Below are 19996 nucleotides of genomic sequence, written 5' to 3'. Positions count from 1 at the left end.
TTTTTCTTGTCAGATATTGACATATAACATAAAATTTTCAGAAGCGCCTAAGGGCCATATTAAAAAAAGGACTGAGGTATCTGAAGTGGGACTTACTCTGCAGATACCTACAATGAAGAGTGTAATCCTGAAAAGCCCTGTACAATCTCTGTAGGCATCTTATGATTTAAATGTAAAGTTTTCTGGGCACTAGAAATATATACTCAGAAGTTCCTAAATCCTCACACGGCTAAGTTCAGCATCTGAGTTTTCTTGGGATAGAGAAATTAGGTATTCTTCTGCCTAAATCCATCTGGAGTTGGCTCTGGGAGGGGATCTCAGAGTATGCATAATACAAGAGACACAGAACTGATCTCTTTCAAACTGCCTCGGTATTTGCCACTCTCATTTGAAGCACTGGTGGAAGAGAAAGGACCCTTTAGTTTTTATATCCTGGTCAGAAATTTCACCAAGCTGCTTTGTTCCCTATTGTCCCTGAAAGACTTTGCATTTCCATTTCTCAGCCTAGTGAAGCAGACTTATACCAGTAGGTAACACACCAGGTGGGGAGATCACTTTATCTTCTTCTTTTTAGAAGCCGTGCCACCATTCAGACTTAGATTCATTTGGTGAGAAACAAGGAATAAAAGAATCTATAGGCTAGCAGTTACTATGAGTGTGAATCCTTGCTTTCAAGGACTGTTTAGCATTTTAGATTACACTTTCCTGGTCTCCCAGTTGATTTCACTGAAGAAACAGGCTTATTTTTGCTCCCTCTTAAGCACTGAAGTGGCATCTTCTTTTTTTTATATTTTAATGACTTATGGGGGAATTAGTTTCAAAAATCACTTAGGGACTTCTGAGTGTTTGCTTCTACACTGTAAACTATGGGATGGGTACTTCTTTCACCATAATATCCCTCAACAAATAGAATGCTGTTATATTGAATGTAATAATGATCATTATTTATAATGTATGTAATAAATGTATACTAAAATAAAGGAATTTTTTTTGAATCTTGATGACCATTTGTTTTAGATCGTTTAGGCTGTCTTGCCTCTCTCATTCTGCGGTATTGCCCTGCTAAGGGCACAAGAGCATCACAGAGCAAAACCCAGACCGCTCTGGGCTGCAGAGGCAGCAGCAGGAGCTCCTAAGCATTCGTTTTCAGAGAAAGCCAGCAACAGCCAAATTACTCATCTTGATTGCAGAACTGGCAACGTCTGCTGCCTGCGTTGGCTCCAGGGGGAAAGGACGACCAGACTGATCCGTTGGGTGTGTGCGGGGGGATGTAGGGCGGAATGGCACAGGGAAGGGGACAGTATGGAAGCCGCCTACTCCTAGTAGTGAATAAACTGTTGCGCTAGCAGTAAGTTTTTCAGCAACTCACCTGAGTTGTGGTGAGAGGAGCGGTCCTGTCCCAGCAGACCTGCTCGTACAGCTGGGTCACCGCTGAGGTTTTTACAACATTGAAGGGATCTTTCATAGGGGTATGTTTTTTCACCTGAGTAATAAACACGCAGAATCATGGTAGCTGGAGAACTTTACATGAAGCTCTGTTTGACTGCTAAAAGCAGTGACTCAATGGTGTGTATCATTCCTCAGTGGCCTGAATAAAGTGATGGGACCTCCTTTGACCAAACTGGTATAAAGCCTGTCCTTTAACTTTTTTTTTATAATATGCAAAGCTGTATTTGCTTTCTAACAGTGAATGAGAATTAAGTTTTCCATGGTGGTAAATGATGCACAGTGGAAACCTTTTGCTAGGACAGAAGTTTTGATTTCAAAGAAAACTTCTATTCTTTAATACTGTCCATGTAAGTGGGGGGTATCCATTACTGATAGTGAAGTACAGCAAGAAGTTTCTATCCTGTGTGCAATCATTGTAAATAATAATAAGAAAAACCCAATTACTCTGAAATAAAAGACGTGCTGTATTTGTACTTTTTGATAGCAAATTTTAGCATGAGCCCCTGAGTATTCACATGAGCAAGACCAATCTAAGATTACTGCTGAGATTTGACTGCTCAATGGCTTCAATACAGCAGGGAACCAATTTGAGGGGAAAAATGATTTTAACAAAAAAAAAAAAAAAAAAAGCAATGAAGTCAGGGAGTTTGATAATGAAATTTACAAAATGATTTCTCATACAGTTCACCCCTGTGTCACTCCCTCCCTTGAGTGTCAAGCAATGTTATAAAAGATGTTGCTATAACAACACTAATTAATTATAGTGGGATTTCATGTGTAGCAGTAAAAAGCCAAGCCACGGTAGTCCTGGTTTATGTCATAGCCAGTGGTGTAAGACAAGAGGCATATGATATTGAGATCAAACATAGTGCAGTAATTACCAAGAAAGGCCAGCTTGTGTTAAGGCAATGCATACATATCTGCCCTTATGTTTTGGATATATGAATGACCCTCAAAAATACCAACACTTTTCTCACTGTACATTAGAAAGTAAAGAGAAACAGAGTGTGAAATTTGTGCAAAATAGTAAAGACATTGCAGAGCTATCTCACTTTAAAAATCACACTTGTCATACACCCAGACTTGTGCTGAATCTAAGTCAGAGGTTTAGGGGCATCAGGAACTGTAAGGTGACTATGAGATCTACCTTGTGATCTCTATAAGCTTGAAACAACTAGTATGAAATATGACATAACAGTGAAAAAAATACCTGAGAATCACATTAGCAGGGGCTTTGATAAGACCTGGCTATGCTAAGTTATTACTGTAACTATGAAGAGGAATGATTCTTCAGGGAAAGTTGATGTTCCCTTTCTGTGGTTGTTAATAATGCATGTTTTTCTTTTTTTTTTTTTTTTTTTTCTTCTTAAAAGCTTGTGATAGGAGAGCTTCGATTTAAAGAAGTATTGCTCATCACAAGGATTATGGTTTATTGAAGAAATGGTAAATTTTAGAGATACTCAAAAAGACTCCATATTTTTAGGAGAGCTGATGACATCAATGTGTCCACTTTAAAATGTCCAGAACTGTCCAGGAAACACTTAAATGCCTGTGGCCTCAGCACTGAAAGGTGGAGAAGAAGGATTATATGAAAACTGCTATGCTGTCCTGGTTTCAACTGGGATAGAGTTAATTTTCTTTCTAGTAGCTGGTATAGTGCTATGTTTTGGGTTCAGTATGAGAAGAATGTTGATAACACACTGATGTTTTCAGTTGTTGCTCAGTAGTGTTTAGTCTAAAGTCAAAGATTTTTCAGCTTCTGATGCCCAGCCAGCAAGAAGGCTGGAGGGGCACAAGAAGTTGGGAGGGGACACAGCCAGGGCAGCTGACCCCAACTGGCCAAAGGGACATTCCATACCATGTGACATCATGCCCAGCATATAAACTGGGGGGAGTGGGGCTGGGAGGGTTCACTGCTCAGGAACTAACCGGGCATCAGTCAGCAAGTGGTGAGCAATTGCATTGTGCATCACTTGTATATTCCAATCCTATTATTATTATTATTATTATTATTGTCATTTTATTATTATCATTATTAGTTTCTTCCTTTCTGTTCTATTAAACTGTCTTTATCTCTACCCATGAGTTTTACTTTTTTTAACCTGGTTCTCTTCCCCATCCCACTTGGGGGGGGCGGGGAGAAGTGACCAAGCAGCTGCGTGGTGCTTAGTTCCTGGCTGGGGTTAAACCATGACATATGCCAAACTGATAAAATATATTTGATAAAGTGTCAATATCTCCCTCTCAGGCATACTTTAAAGACATTATGCATTGAATTAATTTTTATTTTTGATTTAGGATTAATGTCTAGGTTGATCTTCCCAAATATGGGAACCTACATTTTCACTTGTTCAAAGTAAGAAAAGACGTATTCTGTTCTAAGTCTTTTTTCATGATACCATGAGTCATAGTTGCTCTGGAGCATAAACAAGAAAGACACCCATATGCTTGTTTGTCTGTTTCCTGCAATCTCATTAGACAGTCTTAGGTACATTTTTAGATGCAACCTTTGCAGCATTACAGCCTAAGTTTTCATTCACGCTAGCGTAAGAGGAAGAAGCTAATCAAAACTGATTAAGCAAAAATAAGGCAGAAGCCTGTAGAACAACATTCTCAGTTTTAGTATTTTTTGGTTCTCTGTTGGGCATTATTATGGGGTTGAGTCATTTTCACAAGTGATGCGTACCTCACCATTTTGATCAAAGCTAGTTTTGAATGATTTTGTAAGTTCTTACAACTGAAGAGGCAAAAAAGAGGCTAATGGGTATAGAATGACACTGGCTAAATGGAAGTAAAACCTCCGAGGATCACTTAGGAAATCTAGAGTAGATGTCCAATGAGTTACAAAACCTGTAATTTTTGATTATCATTGACATTTCCTGTAATGCTCTATATTGTCATTGAAGTGGCATCTTCCAGCTTTTGTAAAGTCATACAGGTCTGGGGTATTCTGACTGTAAGTCCGAACAAGCCTTTATGTGTTAACTGGCAAGAGCAAATGCTGCCAATGCTGGTCCAGTCATAAGTTTAAGTGAATGATTATAATAGCTACACTGCTGCTTCAGGATATTCAGAATCATCATACAAAGAGTAATCGTTGGATTTTACATCTAGAACTGTTGCTCTTCTCATCAATAACGACAAGGTACTATGCTTCATCTCGCCAGGTGGTAAAATTCACCTATGGTTAGACACTTCTTCTCCAGCTGCTGACACAACATACAGATCAGTTTATTATATGTTTGCATCAGACTTCAGATCCTGATCATCGGAACGGCTGACAGATCTAGGAAACATATGATATCCTGGATGATCAAAGGGCAAGGTTCCAAAGGCCTGCTAGATAGCTAAGATTTTAATTTTGCTAGGAGAAAAACCTCTATAATTCATTAATCCATTGGCTAATACCAATGTTGTCTGGATGCATTAAGGTACTGGAATGTGTCATTCTCCGGTGAATATGATTAGAAACACTGACCAGCCTGAAAAGTACACTGGTTTCCAGTAAAGGTTTACTTTCTGAGACAAAATTATGGAGCAAGCTCCTTTTGATGAAAATTACTTTCAGCAAAACTTAACAGATGAATCAAATTTCTGGACTTCACAAATGCTTATGATATGCCAAAAGACTCTAGTCTTTTGATCAAAACACCTGGACTTTTTTTCTAGTGAGGAGGGTATGAAACAAGCTCATAGATATGACAAATGAATAGTCTTTGTGCTTTCACATGTTACCCAACCTGTGCATCACAGACTCTTTGTTCATTTATTCAAATGACATCTGTCTCAGTATCCATGCTTGGCCATTCTCGGAATTAAACACAAGTCGAATACCAATGCTTGAGGTGGTTTCATCTTCAGCCAAGGACAAGGAAAATGATACCTAATGTGTTCCTCTTGCCTAATGTTTCCATTGTCGTTCAGTTTTAAATGTGTTTGAATCTTAAGATACCTTGGTATTTGGTACTCTGAGATTTTACAAATGCTTAAAAGCCCCTTGCTGCCAATGTTAAAATTGACAGTGAACTTCTGAATAAGCTAGCTGGCTAAGCATGACATAAATATGTTTGCATGCCCTAGATGTTCTGATTTGTCACTGATCTTTCAACTTCAGAATATCATGACCTGGCGTGGTGCCTTTGAGACAAACACATCCTACTTCAGCAGGACAACAGGAATTAACACTGCTACAAGGAAAGGGTTCAGATGTTCTGTTTATTTTTTCATGTTGTTTGTTTGTTTGTTTGTTTTCCCCTGTAAGTGGGTTCTTTGTTGTCTGTCTTACTGTATACTTTCCTGGTTTTGACCTTCCCCACTATCAGTGAGTCATGATGAACAACTCATGGATTAGAATCTGTTTTCATAAAAAGGGGACATAAGACAACCTGCCCTGCAGCTTGAACAAGAGAAAGCCATGAAGAAGCACTTTGTAGGGAAGTACCCTCTATGGAGTTTCAGTAGCATCCAGTTGACATTGAACACCACCAGTGAAACACCTGCCACTTGGCCCGACAAGTCCTGCATTCACTAAGTACACAGATAAGCCTCGCTGCAATTTTACAGTATAGGTGGTATTTTTCAGTCTGCAATTTATCAAATACCAAGCTGCAAACCGATTTGTTTATTTCTGTTTGAATTATCAAGGTTTTAATTTCTTTCCATTCTGCTGTATAAGAAATTGCTTTATTTTCTGAAAAGTGCTTATTCTGGCATGGACTGATGACTCTGCTACAGACAAGCAAGAAGCCCTAGGTGACCCGTTTACCCTTCCCCAGTAGGGCACCAGCTGCCAATTGCCCCCACTCTGCGATGGCTTGTCCTTCTTCTCACCTTGTCATCAAGCCAAGACTGCACACTGTAGGAGCACAGGTAAGCATCTGCCTCTCTAAACACTGCCAACAGCTCTCCATTATCAGCTGCCAGGGGTGCTTCAAAGAACTGTGCACAACTTCCTCCAGATGCATATACCGAGCGTTTTTATGTCTGCAACAATTTCTGCCTTTGCAACACAGGGAAATCTCAAATGTCAAATCTGTTTCCAAAGTTGCATTTCATCTCACCATGAAACATAATACATGCTAGTGCACTTTTTTTTTTCCCCGCCTTAACTGGCGGGCATTCCCAGCTGGACTAAGTACACAAACTTCACCTAAATAATAGAAATATCTTTTCTGATGAGATGGTGTTCTGCAACACAAAATTAAAGGGATAAGGTCAGCATCCATTGGTCATCTTTAAGAATTTATTGATTTTTCCTTTGTTAAATGGAGAAGGCTACTTCATTGTCTGCTATGTCTCCTCATGGACACCCTACACTTTACTTCAGACATTGAGAAAAATGCTTAATTATCCAAGCTGCTTTATTAGTCTGTGATCATGTAAAAATGGGGGCTGTACTCCTTTCTGTTTTCAGACAGTCTTATTGACTTCACGGGAATGTAAGGGCTAGTGCCTGGGGCTGCTGTGCAAAATAGAGGCCTTTAGGGTATGAAAAAATATTAAAATACATTTCAAGCAGCTGCTACTTTTAAAAACAAAACCAAAACAACACCCCGTCAACAACAAAAACAACAACAAAATCCTCAACTCCCTCAAGTCAAAATCCAGAAAAATCAAGTAATCAGAAAGTTTTGGTTGTTTTCTGATGCAGCTCCTGCCTTCGACCTGATAGTGATTGAGGAACAGATAATTTTTAATTATATTTAAATGAATGTGTTCAAATGAAAAGGCATCTCAGGAACAACCTTAGCAATATTTTGCCTGATTTCAGTGTTCATTTTCCATGGAAAAGTCAAACTGAAGTAATAATTTAATTATGCTAACCTAAGTGTTGTGCCATTCCAGTCATTCTTCAAAAGTAAAATGAAAAGCTTGGGGGGAAGGAGTTCTTGAAAGTACTTGTGCAAGAATATGAGCAATGTCTTTATTTCCAGCACATAGGAGACTACGACCTAGCAGTCTTCCTCATCATATGATGTAAAGAATTCTGCTTATCATCATGATTTTCTTACGACAAATAATACATCACCAAGACTGACTGTAAAATGCCAAGAGAAAATCTTTTTATCTTTTGAATAAGCTAATGGCATCTTACAGAGGAAGGTTAAATTTTGCAGAATTCTGATCTAAAGATTTTATTTAATTTTGTTTATGTACACACTCATCTCTTTATCTGCTTGATCAATTGCAATATCTCATAACATATATAGTTGTTGGGTCTTTCAGTCCTATTTCTTACCAAATGACAAATCACATGATCAGTACAATCTGAATCATCTTGATGTTTCACACTTCTGGCCAGGAAATTTTCAGATACTCATTTTGATATACTCAACATGATTGGTAGCATTTGATGAGAAGTTTTGGTACTAAAATTGTCAAAATTTGAGGCACAAGAACTAATGCAAGAAAGATTTTCCTTGTAGGAGTTGTAAAGTTTGGCTACATTGCAGAAGGAGCAGGAAGACGTGAGATTTTGGCTTCTTCAATCTCCATTTTACGAAGAGGTCACCTTTTTGAAACACTTGATGAAGCCCGTACCTTTCCTTCTGGTATTTTCTTTGCCACATTTGGCGGCCTTGGGCTTGACACACTGCCTGCTGTGAATACCTGTTTAACTGCCCATTTGAGGTACAGAGGCTCTCAGTAATGCACTAACAGTGAATTTCACTCTCAGAGATTGTCGCAGATTTTCATTATTACAAAATTAAGGATCATAGAATGTAAGGTCCTTTGTTGATTGGTCAAATATTCAGCTCTGTGGGGTGATATCAATGGTGAATATGCAAGCAGTTTTACAGTGTGCCTGCCTACAGTGCAAGGTAAATATTGGGCATAAACAATTTCTTTATCATTTGAAGAAGAAAAGACATTCTATATGAAGATTGAAAGTGTTGGAAATATGCTTTATGTACTACACAGGATGGTTAAAAATTGCATCGTGTTTTCTTGCTTTCTGTAATTTGCAGGGACTAAAGGATAAATAATTTTTCTAAATTTAATCTCCTTTAAGCAAAAACCTTGTTTTTTAATATACAGTAATATTTGTAGCACATTTAGAATAGTCCTGCAATTTTTTTACTACGTTAGTTAGAAAGTGAAAACTATTTTAATTTAAAAAAAGCAACCCTCCCTAAACTCTTACAGATGCTGAATAAAAGCTGCCTTATTAGAAATTCTCAAAGCTCTTATGTTTAACTTGAGTTTATTTCCTGTACGAATACATTAGTATGGATAGGTAGGCAGGTGTAATGTCTCTGTTAGAGATACTGATAGATAATATATATTTCTCAACTTCCAGCTTTTCTAACGGGAGGCAAGTGGAGCTTGGGAACAGCTGGTGTCTCTTTTGTTATTCCTGTATTCCCTAGAACAATAGATGTTTTTCCCTTACCTCTGTATTTCTAAGTGGAAAGGTTAAGTTGCCATACTATCTGCCTTCTTCAGAACTTGTAATATTGTGCTAATCCTTTTAGTTAAAGCCTGTTAATAAAATAGGAACTCAGTATCACTGCTTTGTTTTTTTCACTCTGCTCTGGAAGCACAGGTAAAGTGTGGGCAGCCCAAGACGGTTTTCTTTGCTTACCAGCTTCCGTGAGGGAAAAGACCATTAAATATTAACATGAATTACAGTAACTCAGTAAAAAAAAAGTAAAATTATGATGGCATACTCCACTATTAATTTATCTTTAATTCATGCAGAAAGAATAGTTCACAGGAATGTATATATGAGACATAGGGCTTCCCCTGACGGACCCAATGGTTTTCGTTGCTGTTATTTGACTCGTAAGAATGATCCCAATGGTTGATAAATTATTCTTTTGTTTTAGAAGTCTCAGAAAATAAAAAGAAGAATATGTCTATTTCTTTTATACAGTTTGGCTTGGGTTTTTTTTGTTCATTATTTTTATAAGGTGATAGTGAAATGAACCAAAAGGCGGTAACTAAAGCCACGTAAGAGTGTATTCTGATCTTTATTACTCACGCTGTGCTGTTGGCAGCCTGCTTCAAAAGAGACAAAGCAACACTCTGTGAGGGAGTATAGCCAAGTAACATTACATCATACTGGCAAAGGTGGAGAGTTCGGTCAGTGGCACTTGGCAAGATGGAGACCAGTGACTGCAGACAAAAAATGATGTGTGTCAAAAGAGCGGAAAGGCAGAAGGGCAGTGTTCAGGCAAAGCCTGGAAAAAGAAGATGTGTCAGTGGGTAAGCAATGAATTACTTGAGCAAGGCTCAGGCTGATGTGGAGTTTTTTGGCTTACATACACGTTTCAGGATCCATGTGCCTTAACAAAGCTGTTTAAAAAACGTAATTCAAAAGAGTAAAACATGTAGAAATTTAAACCCAAAGGTAGCAATTCTCAGATGTCCAGAGCTAGATGGAATGTTTTTCTTTTCCAGTATCTTCTCTGGTCTTTTTTTTGGTAATAAAGTACTGAGGGTGGGATTCATTTTTGCTTCCTTGCCAGCCCCTCTTATTTGCTTCAATGCTTTCCTCATTCATTATTGATATGACTTAATGCCCAAAGGTTCCCGTATGGCTGAAGGGAATGAGGACTGATAGCGGGAACTTTGTTAGGTGGTGTAGGAGAGTTTGCTCCTCCACATGTACAACCAGGCAAAACTACGAGGAATGATTATGTGACACATTTTAGCTCTTCAAACAAGACATTGCTTCTAGCTTTGTACCCCCTCTGCCAGCTCTTTAATAATCAAGTACTTGAAAAGAAATGATTAATTTTCTTTTTTTCTTGGAAAATAGCTCACCATTTCTCAAGCATGAATTATCAGTGGCCCTGCTATTTTCATGCATTCATCTCAGAGATATCTTAATGAGACCACCTACACAGTATCTTTTCTTATGCTGTACTCTGATTCTACTCATATTTTTCTTCTGTGGATTCAGTTATTAAAGTGTTTATGCGTTGTCAATTTAAATTTTGTAAAGACAATAAATGCTTGCTATCATTTTTTTAAGCAATAGCTATGTCATTACACAGATCATCAAAGTAAGAATTACCCTCTCAGAAAAACATTTACTTTCTCAAAACCAATTGTAATTGCTGTTGTTTATCTTTTTCCTAACTTGATTAGTATATTGAATTCATATTTTCAAATAACAGTGTGGAAGAAAAACAAAAATACTAATAATATCAGGTCAGAGCTGGAGGTCATTTACTCACTGTTTATACAATGAAATGTTCAACTGAACAAAAGTGTATGCATGTTTTGAGTGTACCCTTAGCAAAGCTATGGGGATGTGGCTTCTACGAAATATGGAGATGTATCTCATGGAAGAGGATTAGCTGTCACCAGTTTCAAGAGAATATCAGAGGTAAATCATGCTCAGCCATAGCTACGTGGCTACCTTTGTAAGGTTAGTTTTTTTGTTGTTTTTTTTTTGTTTCATATATGACTTTCTAGCTCATATTGCATCCTATCCCTCATTTGCTTCTCTGATCTGTTCTCTGGTGCAATAAGACCCAAATACAATACTGTGCTTTTTGTCCAGGGAATCACAATTCATCTAAATAAAGACATTCACAGGACTGGGGCAATAGCTGAAGTTTTGATCCTTTTTTGTTACTTTTTTCAAGCAGTGCCTAAAACAATTACTAGCTCAGCACTTTGGTCACTGATTTGGACCAAATAATACCAATAATATTAAATACATAAACAATAATGACAGTAATAACGACAACAACAATAATTATTACTGCAAGTGATGAAAACAATAATATTAACAATAATAGCAATAATAATAAAAGAACACGTATCTTATGCAGGTTGAGAGGTTTGCAACAGGAATCACAAAATCAGCACAGAGTGAGTTCATCATTTCAGCAAACATCAACACAGTTACTTCCACTTAAACATAATTACGCTGTGTAATTTATATAGATTCTTTTTTGTTCTGTGGCAGCATTTAAAACCTGCAATGCTATACCATGTCCCTAATGAGCAAGACACTGAATATACAGGAATGGAAAAAGGCAGTTCCTATCCGTAAGAACTAAAGTTTAAGAGGGGAAATAAACAAAACAACAACAAGAAAAATCCCATGTAAGTAGAACCAGACAAAGGAATATATGGTGATAAACAAGTGGCATTGGTCAGTATGATAAGTTCTCTGTACAAGCAGTCTGTGATTTTGCCTAGTGATTTTTGTCAGGCCAATCTTCATTCTTCCCTTGTTACACCTTCTTTTGAAATTGCAGCTCTTGCATTTGTTATTGAGGCAGCAAATATCTCATTTGGAGACTTCAGAGGCTTTGAAAACATGACCTGAGTTTTCTAGCCTTTCTCTTTTTCATTAAAATTGTTACTGTCACATTTGTTTCCAGAGAAGTTTATTCTAAATTGCTACTCTGAACATCTCCGATTCTGTCTTTTTGCAATCTGGTCAAAGACAACTGAAATCTGATTTTCATGAAGTGCTGCAGCAGGTCACTTTGAGGTATTAGTCTTTTCAGCTTCTGAAACAAAAAAAAGTTTTCTGTATTCTCAAGTTTTTTTCAATCTGTGCTCATCATGAATCACAAAAAGCAACCTGAAGGAAAAGGTGTATTGAATTTGCTTGTAAGGCACAGTTCAATTATTTCTGCAAGCGCATGTCCTCGAGACATTGTGTCAATGAATGACCGAAAGAATGATGACACAAGGGATTGGTAATGACATCTAAAATCTTCTCCTCAGGTTAACAGTTCCAGCCCACTAGAGTTTAGTAGTAGCAGAAGTTGTTAATTACTACAGGTACTTTCATTTCCAGAAAGCAGTTCTCTGAATCTGCCCTTGAAGATAAATGGCCTCATCGCGAAAACAATAATTCCCACCTTTAAAGGCAGCGTTAGCAGAGGGCACGGGGCGGACAGATGTCCACAATGTGGGACTCCAGAGCTGTCCCAGCTCCCAAGTTCATCTACCTGTCCCAGCTATGAGATGACTAAACATCCCAGGGGCGGCTTGGGACCACGCTGCCTCCCGAGACGTGCTTTCTGCTGGGGGGGGTGGACGGAGGACAGCGATATTCCTGTGTGCTCCAGTCTGCTTCCTTCTCCAGGTGACTGAGGAAGCCACAGACACGTCACGCACAGCTGCAGACAAGTCTCAGCTTTACTGGCTCAAAGTTAAATTGTGGGAGCGAGGCTTATCTTCATACTCTCCTGGGAAGTAAGGTTGCCTTGCCAGGACGGTGGCATGCCGAAGGTTCATACAGGGGTATCCACTGCTGGGTAGACTGGAATGATAAGAAGAGGACTTCAGCGCTTTGTGGTTTAGACTGCAAAATCCTTTATCGCCTTCCTGTGTTATTTTTGCATTTTGGGCAGAGCTGTATACGAACCCAACGAGGCAGCCTATTGGCCCTTCTGCACTGCGAGGGTTTTGTAAGTGGAGCTGATCAATATTTATGTGCTTATTTCAAACCTTTTTTCAATTTAAAATGGCCTTTGTCTTCAGAGCCAACCTTTCTATGAGGAAGATTTTTAAGATTTGTTTGTATATGTTTGTGTTTTTCCAAGCTTTTGCTGAAGAAAAGTAAAATAGTACACAGTGCTTTTCAGCAAGGCCTCAAAGTACTTTCCAAAGAAAGGCAGCATTAGGTGGGCTAAACAGGGGGAAAATTAGAAGAAATGGAAAATACAAATTCTGAATGTCTGCATTTTTTTCCACAAATGATTATGTGAGGTTTGGAAAGAATATAGTAGAGCAGACATAGAGATACGACACTTTTAGTTTGTTTGGTTGTTTTTGTTGTTGTTGTTGTTGTTGTTGTTGTTGGTTTTTTTCACAAATTAGGAGTAGCTGTGGTTTTACCTCTTAAAATGCTGAAATAAATTTGTGTACGTACTTACCTGAGAAGGTAGAGAGAGAGAGATAGGAAGGCTCTATAATACGTTCAGTGCAAAATTATAACCACTAACAAATGGCTTATCTTCAGGTTCACAGTTCTTCCAAAGCTTTAGTTTGAAATCATGGCCCTGCAGAAGTCCATGGGAGCTTTGCCTCTGACTTCAACAAAGTTAAGATTTTTATCTTCAATATCTTGGACAGAACATTTGTTTTCAGTGGAATTTTCATCAATGGTTGGTACTACATCATCACAATCCAGATGCCCATAGAGATTTTGGGCAGGTTTTTATGAGGCATTTCAATTTCAAATTGGATTTTTTACAGGCTGGAATTTCAACAGCTGACTTTTAATTAGCTGTGCCTCTTCCTTCTTCTCCCAGACTTTGAACAAGAAATTATCTTTTTTTTCTCTAGAGGAACTACTTTCAGTAATGTGTCTTCTTCAAATATGTTAAAAAAGCCCATATTTCCTGTTTTATCTCTCTTGCCCCACTACCCTAACGTTGGGGTTGCCCTTACTGCCTTCTGAAAAGACATGTGATTTTGCTGCAGCTTCAGTGAGTGGTTTTGTGGTTTGTTTTGGTTTTTTTCTTCTCTGGCAGGACAGAAATCTCTAACCCAGCCCAGAGACCATGTGAGCAGGTCCAGAAAGTAGGGCAAGCCTTTGTTTCATTAGAGATCCCACGGGAATGATGACCAGGACATTGGTCCCATTTTCTTTCATTTTAGGAAACGACTTCAGAAAGCACTGATGTGGGATTGGTGATACGTGATTAAACTTGTACGAGAGGCAGGTCTATATGCTGACAAAGAATAGTGTGCTTCAGTCTCCTAGTCTTTGCCATCACTATTTTTACGTGGTTTGTTATGTTGGAGTTGAAATACTGCCAGGAGCTATATTCAGTTTTGTTATGGTAAAGCCAGTTGCTATGTGTTTTTGTCTGTAGTTTCGTTATAGCAATGTTGAGGATTGCACGCTTTGTTTTTAATTTTGTATTTTCTCTACAGAGTCTCAGAAGCTGAAATATTATAGGGGATAAGTGGATGTTATTTCAGCACAGATTTCACAGCTGAGTTAAAGAAATTCATGCCTCTGAGTTGAAAAAATATAAGATACACACAAGCATCAAAATAGGAGAGAGATGAGAGAGAAATAGGCAGGGATAGATCCTTGAAGACAAGAATAAGGATTTAGAGAGTGATTGTGGAAGGAAGTCAGAAGCCAGTGTGGGACTCAGGTAATAGAGTGACATCACGGGGAGAAGCCATGAAGAAACAGTTTCTAGCTATAAAGTGTTAGCACTTAGGGGAGGGAAAGCTGTGAGAGTTAAGAAAGAATAAGTCTGCGGGGGGGGCAAGGACTCAGATATTGACCAAAGATTAACAATAGGGGAGGTGAGCTAAAGATGGACTTTGATTGTAATTGAGAAAAAGAATTGACAATACTACTTTTTCCTTTGCTTGCTCTGTCTTTTATGCTCTCTTCTTACTCTCCCAGGCAGAGTTTTGCCTTGAAAGGATATAAGAGATTTCATGCAGCCTGTGAGCTTCCATTACTGATATTATTTCAAACACTCAAACATTAGAGTGAAGATCTTCAGAACAAGGAGATGGACTAAATATGAGCAGTGTTTCAATAAAGTAGTGAAATTAAGAAGAAGGCTGAAATAGGGAGCAAATTGGAAAGGAGAGCACTTCCATAAACCAGACAAACTCAGACAATTCTAGCAGATTTAATATTTTTCAGACCTCAAAGAGCACTATGTAAGGCTCCCCAATTTAAAACTATCTAGCTGGGTTTCTCCCTGACTCAGGTAGGGGGAAAAAGGGAGAGTCCAAATTTATGAGCCAATCAACAGATTTTATGTGCTGTTTTTTCAAGTAATTTCATTTGTGTAGACATGCGCAGACTCATTTGCAAAGGCAGTGGCCAGATGCTTGTCAGGCTCATTTAATTGCCTGAGTGTCAAACCTTCAGCCAGGGAGTCATATACAACTGCACACACTATTTCATATCTCTGGCAAGAGCATGGATTGAAATCTACCAGTTTCCATTAATCATGCTGTAATTCACAAACTGTTCACCACAGTCATCAATCAGATCTATATGTGCAGTGCAATTTGCAAAGGGTAAATTCATGTACCTTATTTGATTAGGCACGCTAAGTGTGATAATATTGGATCTCCATTTTTTCCTCTTTGTAGACACTTTTCATCAGTGCAAACATGTCCATGGGATCACTGTGGTCATCAGAGTCTTCGAGAAAAGCGCATATTGGTGTTTCTGCTGGTAAAAGCGAAAAGTGATGATACAGAAGCCCACTTCTTGATGGGCTGTCTACTCTTTATATTCTAATGTGTCCTGTGCTGTGAAATTTGTGTACTATGTAAGCTTTCAGTTTAGGGGTCACTGGCCATGGGAAGATGTTCAGTTCCAGGTAACCAGCTTTGCTTAAAGGTTCTAAACCTTTTAGTTGTTGTTTTGTCTTCCTCATTAGTTTTTGCTGTCACGGAAAATAAGAGTTCCTCCCATTAAATTCTAATGTATAACGTGGGCCAGTAAGCCAGTAGCCAACCAAGTAGTTTATGGAGAACAGTTCCCTGGAACTGGAGATTGAGCTGTGCAGAGACACTCACCACACTGTAACTTGTTAATACAAGCCTTCAGCAGTGGAATTCTATGGATGAGTGAAATGGTGTGGAGAGGAAAACTTTATCAGGGTTACATTTGTCATAATGCTACGGGATTTAGCTGGACTACAGATGAAGCGGCTTTAAAAGGCAATATGGAAACTAATAGTTTATTTTAATAGTTAATAGTCACTAGCTTGATGTACTGAAACCTTGCTTGGAAGCAAGCCTGTCAAGGTGCTCTGAGAAAGATTTCTTAATAAATGATTTTTACATATATTGGCTCTTATCCTATGGTTTTTTTCTTTCAAAAAAAAATAATGGTATTAATTAATTTTGGTTTTAATCTAGCGTTCTAATTTTAAACCTTGTCAGTGGTTCTGATGTGCTCACTTCAGAGGAAAAGTTCAGACAAATCCACTTTGATGCCGTCTGGTTTTGGGTCTTTTTCACATTCACCTACCAGCAATGTGTTTGAAAGTCTGGGCAAGTGAAGTTGTCAAGCCATCAGAAAGACAAACTAGAAATGGGGCTTTATTAAACTTCTTGGCAGGCCAGACGTAAGAGGTGCAGCATATTTAAATTTATTTATAACAACATTTGTCTGATACTTCTGAAAAAGGAAAAGTGGTAACCTCTCTCCCTCCATGCAATTTACCCCTTCAACAAGTTTGTAGAAATAGGTTCCCAGTGAGCAGAGTCTTGTATGTGTGAAATTTCCTGAATATTCAGAAAAGAACCTGGAAAGAAAGTTATATTGTAACATATTGAATCAAACTAGATTACACTTAATCACCGTAAGTGGCAACCACATCCTTACTTCTTAAAAGGAATTTACTTGGATCACATCAAAGTAACAATCCCAAATGAAGATTGATCTGTGTAACTGTGATCCCTGTACTTTTCTGCTTGTCATGCTTTAATCCCATAAGCTATGAAGATGCATGAAACAGATCAGCTGCCTGGTTACATTTTACCTGGTTATACTTACTCATATGATCTTCATTTCTGCTTGACAGCAGGTAGTATATAATTTTATCAAGGATGAGAATATATAACAAGTAAAACCAGGAGATGGGGGCTAAATTCTTAAAAATAGAATGACCTCTTTATTTCTCATCATGCATTTCTCCCCTTCTGTTTAAATAGCTTACTACCCTTCAAGTTAGGAAATTAAGTGGTCGACAGATGAGTCATGCCGCTTGCAGGTACTAGAAATATATACACTTGAGACGTGAGGTTATTAAAATGTCTGCATGCTACTTATTCTTCTGAAAAGACTGAAAAAAATCTGCTCAAGTACATTGGTGGTTTTAGGAAAGCCCAGATTAATTAATAAAGACTAATCATTTACTGTATATGCCAAATAGTAAAACCTAGGTTTGAATCTTTATATACTGCTTTTATTTCCTCAGTATAGCACCACTTCCATCAATGTTCACAGGTGGACTGTCTTGGAGGTACTGAAAGATGATGGATATATACTCTAGAGATGTCAGGTTATTAAAACCGTGGCAAAGTGATGAGCCTGAAGCTATGACCACTGCTATTGCCTGGTGTGGCTTCATGGGCCTTTGGACTCTGCTTCTCTCAGTTGTACCTCTGCTCTTCCGCCCATTTGTGCATCTTTGCAGGCAGTTGCCTTGGAACTTTTCATTTTCTCCTGCTCTACAATCTTTTCCCCCTTGTCTATGCTTCTCTGTTCTTTTTTTTCCTTCCCTTTCTCTCTGCTTTTTAACCTTTTGCACACTTTAATGTTGAAAAGCAAAACTTTGACATGATATTCTCCTACACACCTACATTCATGACTAATGAAACAAAAGGAAAAAAGAATGTTTTTCCTCTCATTTGTTACATTTCTATGAACACTGAAGGTGAAGTGTAAATTAGACCTAAGTTGGTTTTGTTTGGTTTTGTTTCCCTTGAGTTTTCTTCTTTATTCTTTAATAGGTGTCGCACAGTTGCCTTCAGACTCTGAGACTTCTGCATAGGGAAAGCCAATACAGAAGAGCTGATCTTTAACTGAGCAAATTTCAAAAAGTTTGGAGAATTTTGACAAAAGTCAAAACAAGCAGTCGTCTACAGACAAGAAAAAGGAATAGCTAAAACAAATAGTGCTATTCTTACATAAAATTCATTACTTCTTTTTTAACTGTCCTTCATTGCTGTCCGAGTTCTGCTTACATCTCTAGGCAGAAGAATGGCAGAAGAACACAGGTTGTGTCTCTTACCTAAGATATTCTTAGGTTGTGAGTAGGTACCTATCAAATGGATGAATTTCTCTTGTCAGATAGTTATTTTACAGCCTTCCTTTGTACCATATGGTGTCCTAAATCAAGTATTTTATTCATATCTGAACTGCTTAACTATCATGTGAAAAGTTTCCAATGATGCCTACATAGACCTCGCAGATGCTATAAAGAGCCCAGAACCAGAGGCAGCAGAGGTATGACACTGAGGCTAGGGTAAGACCTTGGATCAAGCAAAACAGTAATTCTATTCTACCTGCAGGACTATGACAATATCTTTGAACAGCATGACACTGTCATAGGAGCAGCAGAGGCTTAGATCAGCATAAAGCTGAGCATTTTTGCAATGAGGTCAGATACATAGGCCTGTGAATGTAACATTAATGTAAAGTCACTGAGGACACTTTCACTTCAGTAACTGCTGACAATGTCTTTTTTTTCTGCTCTTTTTCATTGATGTTAAGGTCTAGAGCTGCCCCACCTAAGAACTACTCTCTCGTGCTGTCTTTTTCTCTCCATTTGCTATAAAGGCAGTTAACTGCTTTTCTAACTTAGAAACCTCAGGTGAGTCTTTATCAGTGGCAGTCTTATTGCTTTATAGCAAATGTCAACTTTTTGGGGAAAGTTTTAGTAGAATTGTGCACATGCACATGAGTCTGTGTGTGTATGCACACATGTAAGACAATGGAGTTTGAAAGTACAGTATCATACAAAACTGGTGCTAGTTTAAAAAAGGAAGGAAATAAGGCTCAGAAAGATTTTAGAGAGGGTTATGAATTTCCGATGGGAATCCTACTCACCCGTAAGTGAGAACCCCACAGGCCCCTTACCCTTTTATCCCTTTTGTGTAATTACAATCCATGTAAGACACATAGGTAAAAGGAGGGGAAACTTAGTCCATAGACATGAAGCCAGATGTAGGCAAATTTAGTCTGTTAGGTACAGTGACAGATAAAATACACTTCCCAGATCTCTATGCATGTCTAGTATAAAGAAAACAAAAGACTATTTAGCTGCTTCCCAGACTGCAGAGCTGTCCAATCTGCTGTTAAAAAACATAACCACATCTAAAACAATTAATATTTTTGTTTCCAGTGTGAAAAACTATTTGTTCTGGATGTTAAGTGGTTGTCAACAATAACAAGCGTTTTTGCAGTTCAGCCAGAAAGCATGCATCTTTTCAAAAGTGAACGGCTGATACAGCTATTGTGTTACAGTCATCACAATGACTGAAAAAAAGCCTTGTGATTCTGGAAGGCAGACAAGAGTCTGAAAAATTTCCCAAAAAACCTAATCTCAGAACAAAAATACCTGAGTCAGGCAAGTCTATCCTTAGACTTCTCTGATCCTAGAATATATTGATATTGATTATTTGGATCACTTAAGGTTCCAAAACTTCAGTTGGGAACATATAAAAATAATAGTTAACAAAATCTCAGCTGCTCTTAGAATTCCTCTCAGTTGAAGTCATAGATCCCCACCTGACTACAGAACAGCAGATGCTCTAGTCTCCATGAAGTTCCCTGACCTCAGCTGGGATTTGCTACATTGCACAGATTTATGTCCTTAGCACCATTTGTAGAGGTTTTCAGAAGACCATCACAACCAAATCAAGGTTTTTCTCCTCCCTTCCTTTCCCTTCCCTTCCCTTCCCTTCCCTTCCCTTCCCTTCCCTTCCCTTCCCTTCCCTTCCCTTCCCTCCTGTTTTCTTCTCTTTTCTCCTTTTTTTCTTTATTCTTTTTTTTCTTTTTCTTTTTTCTTTCTTTCTTTCTCCCTCCCACACCCTTAGGAAAAAAGGATGTGCTCCTGTAAGT

This window comes from Haliaeetus albicilla, chromosome 15, assembly GCF_947461875.1.
Source record: "Haliaeetus albicilla chromosome 15, bHalAlb1.1, whole genome shotgun sequence".
NCBI classification, from domain to species: Eukaryota; Metazoa; Chordata; class Aves; order Accipitriformes; family Accipitridae; genus Haliaeetus; species Haliaeetus albicilla.
This window is presented reverse-complemented; position numbering follows the sequence as displayed.